The sequence below is a fragment of the Notolepis coatsorum genome, assembly GCF_963971535.1.
Source record: "Notolepis coatsorum genome assembly, chromosome: 2".
Lineage (NCBI taxonomy): Eukaryota > Metazoa > Chordata > Actinopteri > Aulopiformes > Paralepididae > Notolepis > Notolepis coatsorum.
This window is the reverse complement of record NC_140166.1, coordinates 67374739-67397402: the sequence shown is the minus strand read 5'-3', so window position 1 is coordinate 67397402 and position 22664 is coordinate 67374739.

Here is a 22664-nt window from a genome sequence, read left to right as displayed (position 1 = left end):
ACACTGGCTGTCACAATGTGACCTGTTCACAAAGATGAATGCAGAAGAAGTGAGTCAATGGATAAAGTCCAACAGGCGCTGTTACCGATGTGCGCGCAGTCACATGGCAGCCGAATGCCGCCTAAAGAAGAGGTGCAATCGGTGTGACGGAGCCCATCTAGATGTACTACACGACAGTAACAGAAGAAGGCCTGCACCTGCACCATTGAGCAGCACCAAGGCAAGTGTCATGTACATTGACCCCGCCAGCAGCAGCGGCGCCCAAGTGCTCTTAAAGGTAGTCCGTGTGACATTGAGCTACCAAGATAAAGTCATGGACACTTACGCCGTCCTTGATGACGGGTCAGAGAAGACCCTTCTGCTCGCGTCCGCTGCGGCCCAGCTGGGACTGCGGGGGAGCGAGAACCAAATGACGATTCGGACAATAAGAAGAGATTTATAGACGATAAAGGGCGAGAATGTCTCCTTCACTATCGCAGCAAGCGGGCAGCCAGAGCGACGGTATAGGATTACAAATGCTTTCACCAGCCAAGAAATAGGACTATCGCAGTACACCTACCCCATCGCCAAGCTGATGGATAAATATGTGCACCTGCGTCAACTACCTATCCCGCTCATAGACCGCGCCACCCCGACCCTGCTGATAGGCTCCGACCATGCAGACCTCATCGTCCCGATTGACCGGGTCCATACAGGACCCCGAGGCTGTCCTGCAGCAGTCGAGACCCACCTAGGGTGGACACTACAAGGCCCCCTCGCTAAATCTCTCAACCGAACAGCAGCCACTAGCTGCCTCCACTCCAGAGCGACAGAAGAAGACACCACTCTCCTGCAGCATGTCGAGAGGCTATGGACACTAGAGACAATGCCCTTTAAGACCGAAAAGAAAGACATTCGTTCTAAAGAAGACATTTACGCCATCAACCTCCTCGAGCAAGGGACAAAGAGAGTCACAGTCGGCGGAGTGATGAGATACGCAACTCCACTCCTGAGGCGAGAGGGAATGCCCACCTTTCACGCAAAGAAAGACGCCACGGAGCGGTATCTACTGAACACAGAGCGGCGCCTAGCCAAAGACCCCGCTCAAGAGAGTGTGTACCGCGCTGAGATTGAGAAGCTAATCACAGCGGGACACGTGACAAAGATTGACATTAAAGAGGCCGATCAGACGACCGAATCATGGTACGTGCCGTACCACAAGGTCCACCACAACGGCAAGGATCGCATTGTGTTTAACTGCAGCTACCAGATCGGATCCCAAAATCTGAATAAAGAGCTCTTGCCCGGCCCCACACTCGGCCCCTCTCTACTAGGCGTGCTACTACGCTTCCGCCAGGACAAGGTGGCTATCAGCGGGGATATCAAAGGGATGTTCCTGCAGGTGAGACTAGTGGAGGAGGACAAGCCCCTGCTGCGGGTCCTATGGAGAGAGAAGATTGGAGATGAGCACCCAGCCATCTACCAGTGGGAAGTCCTCCCCTTCGGAACCACATGCAGCCCGTGCTGTGCTACATTTGCACTACAGAAACACAGCGCAAAGGACCCAGCAGCAGATGAAGAGGTCCGACACAGTGTGAAGAACAGTTTCTACGTGGACAACTGTTTACAAAGCGTTTCGACTCAAGAAGAAGCCGAGGCTCTCCTAATCAAGCTACGCGCCTCCCTGATCAAAGGCGGCTTTGATCTCAGGCAGTGGGCCAGCAGTGACCCGCATGTATTGCACAGCCTCTCCCCCGCGGACAAGGCTGCCAGCAGCGAGACCTGGATGGCGACCATCCCAGGAGAAGCCCAAGAAATGACACTAGGATTAGTCTGGCGCTTCAAAACAGACTCGCTCCACTATAGACACAAACCCCTGACCACGGAGCAGGGAAGGTCGACGGCGATACCGACCACCAGACGGAGTGTGTACAGAACACTCGCCAGACAATATGACCCGTTGGGATGTATTCTACCTTACACCACCAGGGCAAAGATGATTGTACGAGCACTATGGGACAAGGACCAGGGCTGGGACGACCCAATACCCGCACACCTTGCCTCCACATGGAGAGAGTGGGAGACGGAACTCCGCTCACTCCCAGGCGTCAATATACGCCGCAGCTACTTCCCACCCACAGTGAGGCCAGAGACTTGCAAGATGGATCTACACGTCTTCAGTGACGCCTCCGAAGTAGCCTATGGATCGGTGGCCAACTTGCGTGCCCAAGAGAAGGGAGGAGAGATACACCGCTTTCATCCTGGCTCGCTCAAGAATCGCCCCACGAAAGCAACAATCTATCCCGCGTCTAGAGCTCTGCGCAGCCCTAGCAGGAGCGCATCTAGCCACGTTAATCCAACGTGAACTCACCATTCCGGTGCACAGAACAATCTTGTGGTCAGATTCCACGACAGTACTCATATGGATCAAGTCTGATTCATGCAGATACAAGGTCTTCGTGGGAGTCAGAGTCACAGAGATTCAAGAGTTAACAGAAGCAGCGAGCTGGCGGTATGTGGACACCAAACACAACCCAGCTGACGTCATCACCCGGGGAATGTCCCTAGATGACCTCACCCGTCGCAACATCTACAGTGACGGACCAGACTTCCTCAAGCTCCCGGAAGAAGAGTGGCCTACGCCCACCCCACGGGAAGCAAGTAAAGAGGAGGCTGAGAACAAGAAACCTATGTTCTGTGGACTGAGCACAGTCGCCTCCACAGACCCCAACATAGATGATTGCATTACCCTACAGAGTGCGCAGCTAAAGACATTCCTGTGGCACCACCGAGAGATTCAGTCCACTGCCGACATTTCAGCAGCTGACTACGAAGAAGCAGAACTTCTTCTACTACAACGAGCCCAGAGAGACTCGTTCCCCGATGAGCTAGACTGTCTACAGGGAGGAAAGCTCGTCCCATCAGACAGCAGACTGCTCCACCTGGCACCCGAGAGCGACGCCCATAATCTCATCAGAGTGGGTGGTCGTCTGCGGAGAGCCCCCGATCTACCGGATGACGTTAAGTACCCGATAGTCTTGAACAGCCGACACAAGGTCACAGAGCTGATCATAAAGAAATACGACGAGGATGTACACCACGCAGGAGCAGAGAGAGTCTTCGCGGAGATCAGACGTCGCTATTGGATACTTCAAGGAAGAGAAGCGGTGCGACGCTTCCAGCGAACCTGTCTAGACTGCCGAAAGTGGCGCGCGCAGCCCAGCATACCCCGGATGGCTGACCTACCTCCCTGTCGCCTCCGACTCGGCGACAAGCCATTCCACTCCACAGGCATGGACTGTTTTGGCCCGTTGTATATAAAGAAAGGAAGAGGAACCGAGAAGCGGTGGGGTATTGTATTCAAATGCATGACCACCAGAGCGATACATATCGAACTCCTTTCAACCATGAGCACAGACTCATTCCTTATGGCCTTCCGAAGATTCACATCACGGAAAAAAGGAAAACCGTCTACATTGTTGTCTGATCACGGGACAAACTTCAAAGGCGGAGAAAGAGAGCTGAGAGAGAGCTTCCAAGCTATGGGCCCAGAACTTAAGACCCACCTCGCTCCATCCCAGATTGACTTCCAGTTTAATCCCCCGAACGCACCCCACTTCGGTGGAACCTGGGAACGAGAAGTACGTTCTATAAAGACAGCCCTGTACGCCGTGCTTGGGGCCCAGACTGTGGCGGAAGAAGTCCTAATGACAGTCCTCACGGAGATCGAGGGAGTATTGAACTCGAAGCCCCTCGGTTACGTCTCAAGTGATGTAGCAGATGTCGACCCAGTCACCCCCAACACACTCTTGATGGGGCGGCTGGACCCTGCGCTACCCCAGACAATGTACAGGCCTGAAGAAGCGAACGGCCGAAGAATGTGGAGGTACAGTCAAGTACTAGCTGACAAGTTTTGGAACAGCTTCCTACTCCACTACCTACCGTCGCTACAGACCCGCCAGAAGTGGGTGAAAGAGAGAGACAATTTGACAGAAGGAACAGTCGTCATGATTATCGACCAGTCACTACCCAGAGCTATGTGGCCGGCTGGCCGCGTAAGCAAAGTGATCACCGGTGCCGATGGCAAGGTCCGAGCAGCCGAGGTGCTCGTCCAAGGGCGAACTTACACACAACCCGTGGCGAGGCTAATAGAACTGCCCAGACTCCCAGACACTATCGATGACGACCATGACCCCATGACTTTGTGAGTTGACTGACCCTTACAGCGGACCTTGAGTGGTAGACAGTGCGGTTAATCTGTCTCTGCTTAGCTAATTAGGTGGGACTAATTAGGGTGCGGCTGTTGTGAAGGATCAGATTAAACCGAATATATATATTTATTTATGGATATATATTTAATAGTATTTGTATATCGTTTGATATCCCCTGTATATTCCTTGTACATATACACTGAATATCCCTTTAGTCTACTAACAGCCCATAATAGTTTCATTCTACCATTGGACGAGAACCTGGCGCCAGCAGCCAAGCCCCTTGGTTCAAGTTCAATCGTGCCGACGAACATGTCGTTACAAGCCCGGTTCCGCGTAGGAATACGTCTGGCGAAATACGAATGGTACTATTTGTTCACAGCGCATATATATATGGCGCAAGTAAAGTAGAACTTTCTTTTAGTCCATTAGTCCTTTACCCTCCAACCTAGTAACAGACGTGAAGCCTCACCCACGACGCACGTGTGGTGCAGTATGGCCTACTTGGCCTCAGAATAGGCATTGAGACATCGTGTGGATTAATAGTTGAATTGTCATAGTTTGGCACTATACCGTCGAGTGGGACGTATTTCTATTAAGTTAATAATAGTCTATTATGTATGGTGCATCGTTCGGTTAGAGTTATAAAGTGAGCAGTACCCCCATCGTTCCTGACGTTATCTAGAGTCTTATCCAGGCTGGGCAGACCACGTGTGGTGCTTGCATCCGAGGAGCTCTGGGCCAGGACGAGTGGACCTGTACATTGGATTACTTTACCCGGACGACGGCGAGCCCTCCACGGCTTGGATTATCTACGTGCTTTGGGTGCTTTGATTATGCCATGGATAACAGCCAACACTGCTGAGTGTTGGAACTACCCCCCGAGAGGAGTCCAGGTGAGACGGCGCTCTACCCCGAGTGAGGTCGCCTCACGTCTCTTCGTTGTGGACCGGCAGCTACCGTCTACAAGAGGGCCCAGCTGTATTCATCTGCGGACCGAGGTTCTGTGGGCACCGTGTTCAGCACTCTGAATTCTCCCAAGAAATCGTCGGCCAGATGGGATATCGCCAGCGGCTCTCCTAACCCCCCCCCCTACTGTCTTACAACCAGCGGGACCCCCCTTTAGTGTATCCAGCTATAATCATTTAAGTACCATCGCTATAGTTCCCTAAAGAACCAGGTTGTATACTTGCTCCCTGCGTAACCAGAGATTGGACATTCAATGTTGATTTACCAACGAATACTCATTTGCCTTACAAGTGCATTCAAATCATAAATGTCATTAAGTGAACGTTGTATATACCCTTTGCTATATAAAATATTCGATTTATACATTTGTGTGGACTTCGTTTCATCAGGTGGGAAAGTGTTCATCATATCTACATCATGTACTGTGTGGCCAGTATTTAAAGTACATAAAGCAGGTAGTGGTTTAATGATACCATACTTATCAATACAGTCAGGGAATTGTACCCCTCAGTTACAGCGAGCAAAGCAGTCGAAAACGGCGCATTTCTGCAGACTAATGTTATGTTTTGACAACAGATGTTTTGACAAATTGCTTGTATTGCCACCCATACTTGCAAAGTTTTATCGCACTTGTGGCAACGTGCGTTGTCGTCATCGACTTTTGTAAAGTGTACCCAGACTTTCGCTTTGTTCTCCGCCATGATGAGCGCAGAGTTCGGCATATGTCCTCCGCGCTTCAACACGGAGCCAAGTACAGGCCCCGCCCTGAAGTACCCGTATGTGTATGTGTATGTGTGAGTAAGTGTGTGGCTCGCTGAGTCGCTGTGGTTCGCTTCTCGTGCAGACAGAGAGAGGAGAGGAAACCCAAGTTTGAGAATAGATTAACGGCGTCAATTGTATTATGGCACGATAATAGTCCCCACGTTAACGCAGCCCGTTAACGCTGTACTATACGTTTGTTTACCAATAGGTTCAAGTTTTATTAGTGAAATATGAGTTTTGGAAATGTATTCAGAAACTAGCAAAAATCGGCGGATGAAATCCGCGCCGCCATTTTGTTTGTAGTCATATGAGGAGAGGAGACCCAGGGCTTTCAAATAGCGTTGGCTATTCTATCGGCCGACTGTCCACTGGCGGGGGAACCAGGGCCGGAACCCGTACCTGGCTGCCACCACCGCGGAGCCAGAGATGCCCCACGACGCATGGAGGACGCAGCGATAGTGAAGTGCTGGTGGAGGGTAACGTTGCGAGCGTCTAGACCCTCCGACGGTGAAGACATTATCTCTTAGTTTTTTTTCGTAAAATTGCGAGAGAGAAAAAAACAAAGATACAATGTCAACGTAGCTCATTTCCAACAACTAATTCGGCACTAAACTTAAAGTGGTGTATACAGGCACTTTACGGTTGTGAAAATAGGGAAGGAGCTGTTAGTGTGGCCACGACCCTGCTTATGTAGAGGAGCGGATGTGAGTGTGGCCAGGCGGATGGGTGTGTACATGTGGAGAAAAAGTATTCATTATTAGATTGGATAAAGGGATAGTTCCAAAAGAGCAGAGCGTAAGCTATACGATAATATAACAGCAATATAGCATAGGGACATAGAAGAAAAACTGCACATTTGTATAGGTATGTACATTGGATCCAGTGCCTTTAAGTGATTTATTAACATGTCTATTTACCATGTCTATTCGAATTATCTTTTTTATTATTAATACTATTACTATTGTTTTTATTGCACAATCGAAGCAGGCATGGCCAACCGCATTTCACTGTATGCCCTGGTATGTATGTAATGAATAAAACTCTTGAATCTTGAACCTTGATTTCTAAGATTTCCAATCCTGTCGCCTCGCTGCTTCTCACCCGAGGACGGTTTTCCTTTTCAGGTGGAAACGTTGAACGAGAGGATGTTCCATCTGGGGAAGGGCTCGTTGCATTATGTAGAATGTGGTCTCAGTTAAGTGTGAGCCTCCGTCAATGTTGTTTTCAGGCTGCATTCATGCACTTAAATTAAGTCCATGTTTCACTGAGTGATAGTGAATGAATGATGATTTGTTCACAGCCACGTGATACAATACCGTATGTATTATCCAAGCATTACATATCATTCAATGTTCCTATTGCCAAAGCATATGAATAAGAGAACACAATCTCTAGTGTATATTTTGCAGCTGATCAGCCTACTGAAATGGGCGCATGGCCACTCAAAAAAGAAAATCATCAATATAGCCTTGGAAATATGATGATATTCCTTCTAATTCAGTTATTATTCTTTACGCCTTCCATGATTATAATACAAATGAGCGTGTGGAGGCGCAGGGATCCTGCCGCCTGCGACTGCCTCATTACATTGTGTGCGACACCTTCCTTTTTCTTTTCTTTTTTGTATATTTTTATTGTTTTTTTTCCCCTTTTTACACAAACGACAAATGACAAAACTACATTGAAATTGAAAGATTGACATTGAAATATGAATACAAAAAAGAATAATAATAAAAATTACAAAAATATAAAGCAACACAAACAGGCACAAAGTATTTTGTGTAGAGGCCCAAGGCTTACATCTCTGACGGATTACAAAAATGCAACAAAAAATTATGAAAAAATGTAATAAACAAACACGACTTTAAATAAATGTAACTCACATCTTGGGTACGTAATACAGATACACTAATTAAATAAATGATAAATGACAATACAATAAACAAACTGAGCCCTCCCAGTAACCCACCCCCCTAAGTCCCCCCCCTGCCCAGACACCCATCCCCCCCCCCCCCCCCCCCTATACACACAGGCACACACATTCATGCACACAAGCTTCATCTAAGTCCTTAACTACGACACCTGTGTGACACCACCTTCCTAAAGGCATGAATTGTGTTATTGTCAGGGATTCTGACAAGACCGGGCTGTGAAAGGCCTTCCATCTTCACTGTCTGTTTGGATTTCACAAGTTGGAAATCACAAAAAGGGAATAGTAGACATAGACAGACACGCTCTGGCTTGGCACAGCTCTGCCTGGCACACGGCTACGTGTGACGTCAGACCCCCCCCCACACCTACGTAACTTTATTAACAGATTGCAGAATGTGTACAGTACAGTACAGTACGGCTCAATACACACAATTGTTAAGGGGATGCAGACCAGAGAAAGACTTTCGTCTTGTTTACATCAGGGTCCCCCATTTTCAATTCATAGTGACATTATGACATACAAATATCAGCATGACGTGCTAATATCAGTAACCATGATATTACCATATCTATCTGTGTATCTATCCGTCTATAATTCCATCTATTGTAAATGACTTCAACAGCGTCTACAATGTACTTATCTCGGTGTTAAAACTATTGGTTCTATGTGTGCACACGGGGAATGCCATCACATTCCTCACAACAGCCACCTGTTGTCAGGAGACTGTGTCCTCAGCCTTTTCTAAACTGTTGAACCGTACTTCTAGACCACTAGTCTTAAAGTCTGGTATCTTTTTTTTTATCTACTTTTTCTCCTCCTTTTTTCTGTGATTTTTCTCCCCATCCCAATTTACCTCTCGTGCCAATTCTCCCTCCCCTGTCCTGATCGTTGCTCGCATATGCCCCCCACTGGCCGGTTGTAGGGAGGATAGAAGCCTTGCATCACATGTCCCCTGGGTCGACCAGGTGTCCCCCTTTTGGTTGTACTGTCCCACCATTTGACCGAACGTCCCACATATTGAGAGGATGTCCCTCTTTTTGAAGCAAAAAAAAAACATTGGTCTCGGTGAAGACCATGTTATTCTAATAAAAAAAATTACATTATCTATCTGTCCCACTTTGTCCCACTTTGTCCCACCAAAATCTTACTTCTGTCCTGCTTTTGGACTTTTTGCATCTGGTCACCCTACCGGCTCCGATACATGTGAAGGCAGCCTGTCACATCTTTTCACCTGCCAGCGCGGACTCTCATTGGCGAGGTGTAACCCCCGCCATTTTCCTGTCTCTGCTGTGCAGGCGTCCCCAACTGACCTGTAGGAGTCGCTGTCCACAACGTCCAGATTACCACCCATCGACTTCCACCCGCTGACTCTGCCAATTGAGTTAGTATGACGGCTGGCCCAAGCCGGAGGCAACGCCGACAGCCGGATTTGAAGCCGATGTCTCTTGCGTTGGTGACAAGCAGCACAATGTCCGCTGCGCCACCCAGCCGCCTCAACATGAAAGAAGCTTGATTCTTCCTGCTCTGGGCAGACTGTCAGATGTGTATACTCTGCCCCGTTGTGCAATGACCCACATTGCAACGTCTCCTGTCTGTAACTATTTGTTTGATTCACATATTTGAATAAACCTTCTGAAAGATGTTTCTACCTTTCACTATTGGATATGATTGATAACCATGACAATTTGGATATTGAATAGAGTAATTTGGGGTGAAGGCCCAACGGGATTATTTGACAATTCATACGTGAGGAATATTTCACAATTTGGATGGAATATCCCACAGTTGCTGTCTCGTAGACGCACCGCCCTGTGCTACTTCGCGCCACAGTCGTATTTCCATCCTCGCTGCCAGTGATGCAGTGGTCATACCAGGGGTGTAAAAAGTACCCAGAAATGATACTTAAGTGAAAGTATGGGTACCGTCTCAAAATCTTACTCAAGTAAAAGTCAGAGTATCTGGCTAAAATCACACTTGAGTAAAAGTCAAAAAGTTTCTACTTTTAAATGTACTTAAGTACTAAAATGTAAAAGTAAAAACTTTTTTTTTATTGCAAGGGATAGACCAGGGGTCTCAAACTCATTCCATCGTGGGCCAAGTTTTCATTTGATATGAAATAATTCTTCTGATATTAGCAGGTGTTTAATCAAAGATCTAGTCTTGCACAAGAACCAATCAGCATGGGTATAAGTGGGTTAATTTTCCATTGATGGGGATTTGATTGTTTGATGTTTTTAAATAAAGCGCGGCCGCAGGATTAATAACGTTAACGTTAGTTCGGCCAGAGAAACAAATATACTAATTAAAATTGTTTGACCTGCAAGATTTGTACTTTGTACTTTGTAGGTCTGCATTTAAAAAATAAAAAGTATGTTTTTTTTCTCTGAACTGTAATTGAGTAAAACTACAAGTATACAAACCTAATAATACTCGAGTAAAGTACAAATCCCCCAAAACAGTACTTAAGTATTGTAACAAAGTACAATTACTCAAGTACTTTACACCCCTGGGTCAGTGGGTCATACTAGAACGGGGTTGCACGCCGTTCCACCTCTTTGAGCAGGAGCACGCGTGTGCACACAATAATGCGTTCCACTCGACTCTGCGCCAAGTACCCACCTGGCTACGTTGCATAACAATAGCTCAGGTCGTCAGGTGTGTTCAAATACTACAGTTGGACCATTCAACACAAAACCTGTGAATGAAGTGTTACATTCCATTCCTAGAGGCGCAATTAGGCATCGTCTTTATTCGCGGGGGGAACATTTATGCGCATGTGCGGGAGCACGTGGCGTCATTAAAACACAGTGCGACCCCTTATGAAATCACCACTTGCTCGCTGCCCCCGAGAAAACATGTTTTTATCAGATAAAAAACTGTTTTGTACTTCATTCAAATGCTCAGGCTCAGCACCAGGGCTTATCGGACGGACGGGCATTTAGGTTGCAGGGGGGGGGGGGGACATTCAGCTGACCATACAGCACCTCACTATTATTAATATTATTATTCGCTATGACAGAGAGATGCAAATGTACACATTGTAAGTGCATGCATGTACACACACACTACATGAACTACAATGTACAGAGTAAATCTATTGTAGCACGTTTGATTGAATGTCCTTTTGAGGAGCTGTGTAGCCCAATTCAATACTGTAGGACCTAGGGCCGGACCTAGCACATTCGGCGCCCTAGGCAAGCTTCACCACTGCGCCCCCCCCCCCCCCCCCCCCCCCCCCCATATAGCAGATATAGAGGGTTAGGGTTAAAACTGTGTTCAGCAATATATATATATATATATATATATATATATATATATATATATATATATATATATATTAGGGCTGTCAGTTTATCGCGTTAATTAGATTAATTAATTACACAGCAAATAATCGCGTTATGAAAATTAACTCAAAATTAATTACATTTTTTTTTTTTTTTTTTTTTATAATAATATTTTTTTTGTATCTCATTCATTCCATAAGCATGTAGAATACACATTTACAGATTTTTTTTTAATATGGTCCATTTGCATGTTCTTGGTATCTGATTCTAGGGACATCTATGAATCTCAGGGAATGTATTCCCAGTGTCAGAAATACTGTGGGCTAGATCCACAAAGAATGGATTGTACGGTGCAAGTTGCACCCTTACTTACAATTCATTATGAATTGAAAATGGGGGACCCTGATGTAAACAAGACGAAAGTCTTTCTCTGGTCTGCATTCCCTTAACAATTGTGTGTATTGAGCCGTACTGTATTGTAGGCCTACCCATTCTGCAATCTGTTAATAACATTTTCATTCAATCAATCAATCTGCGCGGTGATTGATTGAATGAACATTTTATTTTGAGTAAATTGTAATGAACCAAATGAGAATATCAATATTTTTTTTTATCTTTGACTGTGAATAACACCATGCTCAAATTGACCAGACCTGAAAAATCTAAGCAAATTAATAGATGGAAGATGATTAAACAGAAGGTTTTGTAGATACAGTACTGAATTCTGCCATCCGGACACATGCAATTTGAAATATGATTATAGAATATAGAATATGAGGCATAAAATGGTAATGCGATTAAAATGCGATTAATTAGATTAATTAATTACAAATCCTGTAATTAATTAGATTAATTTTTTTAATCGCCTGACAGCACTAATATATATATATATATATATATATATATATATATATATATATATATATATATATATATATATATATATATATATATATTCATTTATTTTTGTAGTTTTTGGCACCCCCCTCTGGGTGGCGCTCTAGGCAACCGCCTATGTCTGGGTCCTACTGCAAAAAGTTAGGTCCTACAACAGCCCATATGAACCGAAACACCAGGCCACCAAATGCACAGGCTACATAGCAATGGTGAAATATGAAAAAAGGTAAATCCATAATTCTGGCTTTAGAAATGTTAGCTACACTAGTCTAGCAAGATACCAACACACAAAACATCAACAGTTCCACCACTTCCTGCGACAAGCGTGTGACGACTTGTTTCTACTGAGTTATGTCTAATTGTGAAAATAACATGGAGGGAGGAAACACAATGTAAAAAATGAAATACAAAAACTCTATATACCTTTCCTTCTGTCTAATAATAAGATGCCTTGCCCTCCCCAGAGCTGAAGGTAAACGGAAGACGTCCGATCTGAGTGATGCGATCAAAAGTGGACAGCTCTACGTAGGCTGTAAATCAGGGCAGATTGAGGACACATTGAGATCCCATCACTCAGACCACATTCTAGGTAGGTGGTCTGGGACTTGTGTGGCCACATTGCATGACCGCCTAGTCAACTGCTAGTCAACTGCTAGTTAACTGCTAGTCAATGGCTATATTAACCTTTTTCTATATAATGATATGCTGAACACAGAGACTAAAGTGTCTGCTCACCCCATTCTTCCTCCTTCCTCGAGTCTCATTACCAGTTGGTAAGCTGGATTCATCCACAATGTATGAATTTACATATACAGTAGGCTACAGTATATTAGGGCTGTCACATTTCTTTTAAAATCACATTTAATGGATCCAAAGTAAAAACATATTTTTTATGTTCATCGGTTATAATTGTTTATTTGACAGTTCAAATGTTAGCGTATAGTGGTTTTATGTTTGAAATTCATTATATAGATAATAGTAGATCCAAGTATCATAAAGATGCAAGTTGCATGAAAAAGGGTCCCTTTGAGAGGTCATTTGTAATTATTTGTGTCCCAATTTAGTTTGTACCACTGCATCAATGTCAATATAGGCCTAATGTTTTACATATCCACCAGGAATTAATTTTAGGTGAACCATAGCTCATTCCCTGAACACACTGTAGGGCGGCTATTCTTGTTCAAAATAAATCAGGGTCCAGTCCAGACTAAACACCTAAAGCCGGAATGTAACGATGATGGCAAAATATGAATAAATCAGACTAGTGTCATGTCTCTAAAAAGCAGATCAGAGCGTACAATTTAGTTTATTCTTTGTTTTTAATTAACTCGTAGGCTATGTTGATAGCCTATCTATTCTAATAATAGTAAAACGATAATGTTTTATGGTTACATTGTCCAATATCTTTTGGATTGCCCAATGATTGTAGGCTATGGATGGTGTTTCTTTGTGCTCCGAACAGGTGCCTTGCAGCTACCGTGTCCCAGAGTGCACTGTGTTGCCACAGCAATGTGAGAGAGCTCGGTGGGGGGACCACATGCCCATTCCCAGAAAAAGAAGAGTGGGGGAAGATTGCCAGTGACTTCCCGCAGAGATGGAACTTCCCCAACGGTGTCGGTGCAATAGATGGCAACAGTGCTTCATTTGTAAAACCAGTAGGAGCTGGAACACAGAGAGAGGGATGGGGGTGCTGATCCGGCGTGTCGGGGGGAGAAGGAAAGTCACATAACGTGTTTCAAAACCACAGAGCCTGGGGCACAGACAAGACTTTGACATCTTTTAAATCAGCCCTCAAAACTCACCTTTTCAATCTTGCTTTTGACCTCTAATTCTCTCGGTTTTATTTTATTTTGTCATGTATTATTTTTGTTCTGTTTTGTTCTGTTTTTTGTTTTGCCATAGTTTGTCTTTCCTGCCCATGTAAAGCGTCTTTGAGCACCTGGAAAAGCGCTATATAAAATAGATGTATTATTATTATTATTATTATTATTATTATTATTATTATTATTAAGACGTAGCTGCTGCTACTGAACCACAGTGTCTGCAGCACAGACAAGACTTAGCTGCTGCTACTGAACCACAGTGTCTGCAGCACAGACAAGACTTAGCTGCTGCTACTGAACCACAGTGTCTGCAGCACAGACAAGACTTAGCTGCTGCTACTGAACCACAGTGTCTGCAGCACAGACAACACCTAGCTGCTGCTACTGAACCACAGTGTCTGCAGCACAGACAACACCTAGCTGCTGCTGCTACTGAACCACAGTGTCTGCAGCACAGACAACACCTAGCTGCTGCTGCTACTGAACCACAGTGTCTGCAGCACAGACAACACCTAGCTGCTGCTGCTACGGAACCACAGACAACACCTAGCTGCTGCTACTGAACCACAGACAACACCTAACTGCTGCTGCTACTGAACCACAGACAACACCTAGCTGCTGCTACTGAACCACAGACAACACCTAACTGCTGCTGCTACTGAACCACAGACAACACCTAGCTGCTGCTGCTGCTGAACCACAGACAACACCTAGCTGCTGCTGCTGCTGAACCACAGACAACACCTAGCTGCTGCTGCTACTGAACCACAGACAACACCTAGCTGCTGCTGCTACTGAACCACAGACAACACCTAGCTGCTGCTGCTACTGAACCACAGACAACACCTAGCTGCTGCTGCTACTGAACCACAGACGACACCTAGCTGCTGCTACTGAACCACAGACAACACCTAGCTGCTGCTACTGAACCACAGACAACACCTAGCTGCTGCTGCTACTGAACCACAGACAACACCTAGCTGCTGCTACTACTGAACCACAGACAACACCTAGCTGCTGCTGCTACTGAACCACAGACAACACCTAGCTGCTGCTGCTACTGAACCACAGACGACACCTAGCTGCTGCTACTGAACCACAGACAACACCTAGCTGCTGCTACTGAACCACAGACAACACCTAGCTGCTGCTACGGAACCACAGACAACACCTAGCTGCTGCTGCTACGGAACCACAGACAACACCTAGCTGCTGCTACTGAACCATAGACAACACCTAGCTGCTGCTGCTACGGAACCACAGACAACACCTAGCTGCTGCTGCTACTGAACCATAGACAACACCTAGCTGCTGCTACGGAACCACAGACAACACCTAGCTGCTGCTGCTACTGAACCACAGACAACACCTAGCTGCTGCTGCTGCTGAACCACAGACAACACCTAGCTGCTGCTGCTACTGAACCATAGACAACACCTAGCTGCTGCTGCTATGGAACCACAGACAACACCTAGCTGCTGCTGCTACTGAACCACAGACAACACCTAGCTGCTGCTGCTACTGAACCACAGAGCATGGTGCACAGACAAACAACACCTAGCTGCAAATGTCCTGGTCCAGCACTACATGTGTTTGTGGTGGACGGGGCCTTGCCTTTGCGCACCTCCTATGACCTTTTCCAGGACGTCAGCTTTCAAGACAGCAGTGTGTCCAGGTGGATAGTGGAAAACACAGTTGGGAGACAACATGATGGGATTTACTGTTGCTAAGCTAAGGTTTTCTGGTCACTGACTGTTTATGTAGCTATGCTTGTGATACTATGCATGGCCCCTGGCTGTCACTGTGTCTGCCGTATATATAGCCAGCTAAGCTAACTATACATATGCCACTTATGGCGACGTGAATACCACAATAGTGGGTCATGCTCAACGAACAATAACACTATGTAACAACCATCAAATGCACTCACAGCACACACATCCACACGCACACACTCACTTTAAACAAACAACTCACTGCAGCACCCACTTACACACTTTAGAACACCTAAACACACTTTATATTTATTGGTAAAGAATTTGCACTACAACCTATACCTCATTACACCTTACCGTAAATTGTACCTAAATTGTACCTCATCCCATTTCTGCTTTGCACTATATAGTATATTGTATATTAGTATTGTATAGTATATTGTATGGTAACTCAGTTACTTCTACTATGCATTGAACATTGTACATATGTACATACTGAACACCTGTGCCTACGTACGTGACTTCTATTTTATACTTGCTATTTTTGTCTAGCACAGTCTCTGGAGCGTAACAGAAAGAAGCATTTTGTATACTTATTTTATTTTATTTTATTTTATACTTATCTATTTTTGTCTAGCACAGTCTCTGGAGCGTAACAGAAAGAAGCATTTTGTATAAAAGTATTCTGTACTTCTGTATGACAACTAATACAGAAACTTGAAACATTCATACAGACTTATATGGACCACGGTAAACATGACCCCATTTGAAGGCACCACTAGCCCCCAGTCACAGTCTGCCTGGCATAGCTAACATAAACAAACAGCGAAGCTAACTGTAGCATTGGATTTAGCTAAAGTTACGTTTCACACAAGATTATAAACGACCTGCCTATTGACAAACCTGGTAGCCCCGTCTGACTGCTGACATTTTGCCTTGTGGTACCTTTCCTGCAGAGATTGTGGCATGCTTTTAATGTTGTGTTATACCGTTTTTTATTTTTTTCTTCCATCACTCTCTGCCTCCCCTGCTAGCATATGTCGCTTCTGGCTACATTACATACAGCTGTTTTATAAGGTCAGCAGCAACCATGGTCAAAGTTGAAATAATTTGGCGCCGTTTCAAGGGTGCCACTGCCGCCTAGTCAGGGCGCCACCACTCAACGGCCAGACCAGTGCAACACCATCTTCCCGGCGGGCGGCGGCCATCTGTAGTGGTCCTTGTGGGTGATTTTGGATGCACCTTAACTGGTCCGTTGTTCACGATCAAAACAGAATAATATAAATCATTAGACACCGGATAAGAGTTCAAACAATTTGTCTTTATTGGAAGATCAAAAGTCATTACATTAATTAGGGATGATCCAGGGATCACAGGCATCAATGACAAGACAGCGGAGCAGGATAGCAGGAAGTCGTGGGAGAAAAAAGCCCCCTCAAGTTCCTCCTAGTCCTCATTGTATACTCTCCTGTCCATAGGCATAGCTGCTCGTGGGCCAGTCCTATATATGACACCTGTCTAAATCTAAAATCTAGTTTAGAAATTCACAAGTGTTTGGTGGACGTGTCACTAAATGTACACGTATCCAGAGATAACAAAGAATGTGCCCCGGCCATGAACGCCACTGGACAGGAGAGGCCTTACAATAATGTCCTAATTCACACTTAATATTCTATATCAATAATGATTGTACCTAATAACATTTAACAATAACCTTTAGCTTAGATCAATGTCCCCAATTAAATAAAGTAAAGAAAGTCAACTACATATTTCCAAACCTGAGAATATTTCCGACATCCTTAGTCTAGCAGGGCACAGAGTACAATGCTTCTGGTTTGAAAGTGCATAAAAAAAAATGCTTTTCCCTTGCAGCATTCGAAGTTTGGTATTTGAGATTTGATTTGAGGTCATATTTTTTAAGTAGTATAAAGTGGGATAACTCAGGGCTCCTCTCACATTCCAAAATGATGAAACAGCGCTGGTGATTAATTCTGATACTTTGATTCTTCTTACCCAGTCGGGTCGAGAATTCTACCTGCCTCCATGAAATACAAGCGGTAGCCAAAGTGAAGAATGTTGTTCCGTCCTTTTAGAAAGTAAGAAGTGAGAAAAACCTTGGATTTTCTCACAGTGCACCTCCCTGAGTCTTGAGTGCAGTGTGGATACATTAGAGATCAACACTGATGTTCTTGTCATCTCTGGTCTCGACAAAATCAAAATAATGGAGTAACAGGTTGGTTTTTGATGGGGTAACTATAATAGTATTATTGAAATTGAGGTGGTCATTCGTTACACTACTCATTTCTGGGGAAAGTAATTGTATTACTGTTACATTACTAGTGACACATTACTGCCTAATACTGCTTGGTGTACGTGATGCTGATGCAACTATTTTATATATACATTGTGCCTCCACAATGACTATAGTTTCATAAAACATAATGTAATCAGAAGAAACTATATATATATATATATATATATATATATATATATATATATATATGTAGTTATGTTTTATGAAATGTATATAGTTGCGTCTGATGATTATGTTATGTTTTATGAAACTATAGTATACTATATAATATATATTCTGTATATAATTGCTTTTGATGATTGCTTAATATGTTTTATTAAACTACATGCATTGTAGAGGCACAATATGATAATATCTAAACAGTTTCCTGTCCCAATCAAAGTCACCATTATCAATGTATCAACTATAATTGACGAGTCAACATGTTCCCGTGGCTATTAAGAGTCAATACAGTACGGCTCAATACACACAATTGTTAAGGGGATGCAGACCAGAGAAAGACTTTCGTCTTGTTTACATCAGGGTCCCCCATTTACAATTCATCAGGATGTCTTCAGTCGAGGACAGCCCGGGTGTTTCTCTGTGACAATGGAAGGACAGCAGAAGACAGAGAGGCTGGCAGCGGAGTGTGACTTCCTGTGCCAAGACCAGTCTGCCAACACCGATCAGCCCCGGAGGGAGAGAAACACCATCTTCCCTGCGTCGCAGCGACCGGCAGAAAGGGATCTGGAGGACAACACACGTTGTCCAAAACTATTTTCCTATTTAGACTGGAATTCCCAAACCTGCCAAATACTCCTCAGCTCACATTATCGACTATAACAACATGACTGTAATATATCAAAACATTTCCAAATAAGATAAGATAAGATAAGATATTCCTTTATTGATCCCCTTGGGGGAAATTCAGGCATCCTAGCAGCATGGGGGAGGGGGAGGGGGAGGTACAGGTAGTGGAACACATGATACAGGTGGACAGTGGAAAAGTAAAACAAATAAAATAGAATTATGTAAAAAATTTGTTTATAAAAAGATAACAATAATTAACTCTGGACATGTGCATATGGGCAAGTAGGCAGTGTAAAAAGGTCAAGGTGCAAGATGAGGGTATGTATGCCCTCTCAGTTATTTTTATATTGTAAGTTTTTCTTTCTTATATTAAAATATATTTAGTTTTTAAGAATTTGTAAAGGATAGGCAAAAATAAGCATGTGCTTCAGCCTATTCCTTTTTTTCGGTCGTTGATTTTGGATTTTGTGTGTACATTTTACAGCTCTATATGTACATTTGTGATTTTCTTTTCTTTTCCTTTTATAAGTCCACACGGGTGTGTTTGATTTGTCTGTAAACAAGACCGAAAAATAAACATCATTCATTAGTTATATTTCTCTACAATAAATATAGTTACAATATATATTCATATACAAATAATGCAGCGATGTAGACGTCTTCGCTCTACCAGAAGGGACAGTTCCAGTGGAGCAAATATACCAAGCGGTCAAACTGCCTCAGCTCGGCGTATAAGCAGATTTGTGCTGTTCTATTTATCCGGCAAGTGAAGCCAATTCTTTCCACATCAGTGAAGACTTGGGTAATTGGGGTTTTGTATTAAGATTGACATTAGATGAAAGTTGGTTATTAACACGAGGTGAAGCGTGGCAGATTGTTTATTAGAGTGCCGTCACTATTTACAACCCAAAAGACGGCACCTTGACATTGAGAGTTCAATTGAGAGGGAGGTATCGAATTGATTGTGGGGGGGGAAGGGGGGAGGGCGGCCTCCTTTAATCAGCAAATGCACACAGTGAGATGTCCATCCTCATCACCACAGCCCCTACTTTAATTATCCTAAAACAGTTGTCGTGTTTTGACATCTGAAAGGGTGTATTTTATGTACCCCGCTTCCTTTGTGTTCATTGCGTTGTGGCAAGTAATAATGCCACCACTAATACATAGAAAGTATGCAAAATGACAACAAGAACAACAAGTACAAAAATCGGTCAGCTCAAATTCCCACCGAAACAATAAGGGATTTGGAGAAGTATGTTAAACTCACGTCTCAGGAATTCTGCCTTGCCTCCAAATGTCTGCCTCTCCACAGCACCTTGGCCACGGCTCCATTGGAAGTGTTGCTACCTTTCATTCCTGCGAGCGCAGGACAGATATGCTCACAGAGTCCGAGTCAAGTCTCAAGTCTTTGCTTACATGTCCAAGTCTCAAGTCAAGTGCAGGACAGACATGCTCACAGAGTCCGAGTCAAGTCTCAAGTCTTTGCTTACATGTCCAAGTCTCACGTCTCTTATGGTTGTAATGAGCATTCTATCAGGGTCTATCAATCTTTTTTTCTGAATATACAGTAAAGAGGGTGGCTAAAATGGATATAGACTTATGTCACTCAGCGTAACAGGCAAACATTATTAGGCAATAACATCTGTAACTTAGTTGTCAAACAGTTAGTACAACCGTATTGTATAAATACACCAGTCTCCAACTAATAGCAGTAATGTTACGTGGTTAACTGTAACCTGCCTGTAGCCGATGTTAATATAATTAACGTGGTCTTTCTCTCGGTTTAACCTTAGCCAGCAGATGGGGGCAGCAGAATGCGATGATTACCTGGTAATTTTTGTAGTCGTGGTAAAGCCAGCACTCTATGCAAACAAACAAACAAACAACTCATCCTTTAATAATGTTCAGCGAACGCCTAATCTAATCAAGTTAACCGCCCTCAGCTAGAACCCTGGTAACAAGCTAACGTTAGATAGCAGATTCTGAGCTAAACATGTTTGCTAACCGTCCATATACAGTAGGCACTAACATTAACTTACACATTATGATAAAGTTTGACGCGGTCGATCCAGCATCCTTTATTTTGATAATGCAGACGTTGCATTTGGCGATTGTTCTGTTTGGGCCGTGTGGGGAAGTTATTATAGCCAAAGGTTATGACAAGTGGTTCTAGCAGGTGCAGGTGAGCTCCCCCGTGGCACAGGAGTTCAGCACCACTCTCCACTGGACAGCTCCCTCCAATCATGGTGTTTACATTTACATTTAGTCATTTAGCTGATGCTTTTATCCAAAGTATAGTAGCATAGTAGTAAGGTACATAATAGTAAAACGACAGTAAGAAGGTTAGTTTTCTATAAAAAAAAATCTGATATTGTTTGAAGAGGTGTGTTTTTAGTGTAGTGGTGTTATTGCTGTAGCTTACATTCATCTGTTGCCATGCGTACCAAACGTGTAGGGTTATGCGTGACAATTAGGGAGGGAAGGGCATTCAGCTAGTCAGACATTTCCTTAATGTTAATGCACCAAAACTATTTAATAAAGATTGTTCACAAGTCCCAAATCTCGACATGTCTCAAGTCACTGTGTGTGCGACTGGTGTCCAAGTCTCAGACTCGAGTCCCCATCTCTGGCGCAGGACTCCTGGTTCGATACTGGACTGAGGTACATGTTTCAGCCTAGGAGAGGACATGACAAAAAGAAAAAGGTCCTAATGAATGACACCTGTAACAGTGATGTGGTCATTGCTGCTGTGATGTGTGGAGTGAATTCAGAGGTTGAGAAGTCTGGTAAACTCCTCTGTCCAAGTGCTGCGCTCCATCCAAGTCAAATGTAGACTTTGATTTGTCTTGATAGGGAGGACTGATGCCTGGAGTCATGCTGGAAATCACTGGACCTGTGGAGTGGATGAGTGAGTGAGTGAGTGAGTGAGTGAGTGAGTGAGTGAGTGAGTGAGTGAGTGAGTGAGTGAGTGAGTGAGTGAGTGAGTGAGTGAGTGAGTGAGTGAGTGAGTGAGTGAGTGAGTGAGTGAGTGAGTGAGTGAGTGAGATAGTGAGGTAGTGAGGGAGGGAGTGAGTGAGTGAGTGAGTGAGTGAGTGAGTGGGTGAGTGAGTGAGTGAGTGAGTGAGTGAGTGAGTGAGTGCGTGAGTGGATGAGTGAGTGAGTGAGTGAGTGAGTGAGTGAGTGAGTGAGTGAGTGAGTGAGTGAGTGAGGGAGGGAGTGAGTGAGTGAGTGAGTGAGTGAGTGAGTGAGTGAGTGAGTGAGTGAGTGAGTGAGTGAGTGAGTGAGTGAGTGAGTGAGTGAGTGAGTGAGTGAGTGAGTGAGTGAGGTAGTGAGTGAGTTAGTGAGGGAGGGAGTGAGGGAGTGAGTGAGTGAGTGAGTGAGTGAGTGAGTGAGTGAGTGAGTGAGTGAGTGAGTGAGTGAGTGAGTGAGTGAGTGAGTGAGTGAGTGAGTGAGTGAGTGAGTGAGTGAGTGAGTGAGTGAGTGAGTGAGGGAGGTGGGCGTGAGTGAGTGAGTGAGTGAGTGAGTGAGTGAGTGAGTGAGTGAGTGAGTGAGTGAGTGAGTGAGTGAGTGAGTGAGTGAGTGAGTGAGTGAGTGAGTGAGTGAGTGAGTGAGTGAGTGAGTGAGTGAGTGAGTGAGATAGTGAGGTAGTGAGGGAGGGAGTGAGTGAGTGAGTGAGTGAGTGAGTGAGTGAGTGAGTGAGTGAGTGGGTGAGTGAGTGAGTGAGTGAGTGAGTGAGTGCGTGAGTGGATGAGTGAGTGAGTGAGTGAGTGAGTGAGTGAGTGAGTGAGTGAGTGAGTGAGTGAGTGAGTGAGTGAGGGAGGGAGTGAGTGAGTGAGTGAGTGAGTGAGTGAGTGAGTGAGTGAGTGAGTGAGTGAGTGAGTGAGTGAGTGAGTGAGTGAGTGAGTGAGTGAGTGAGTGAGTGAGTGAGTGAGTGAGTGAGTGAGTGAGTGAGTGAGTGAGTGAGGTAGTGAGTGAGTTAGTGAGGGAG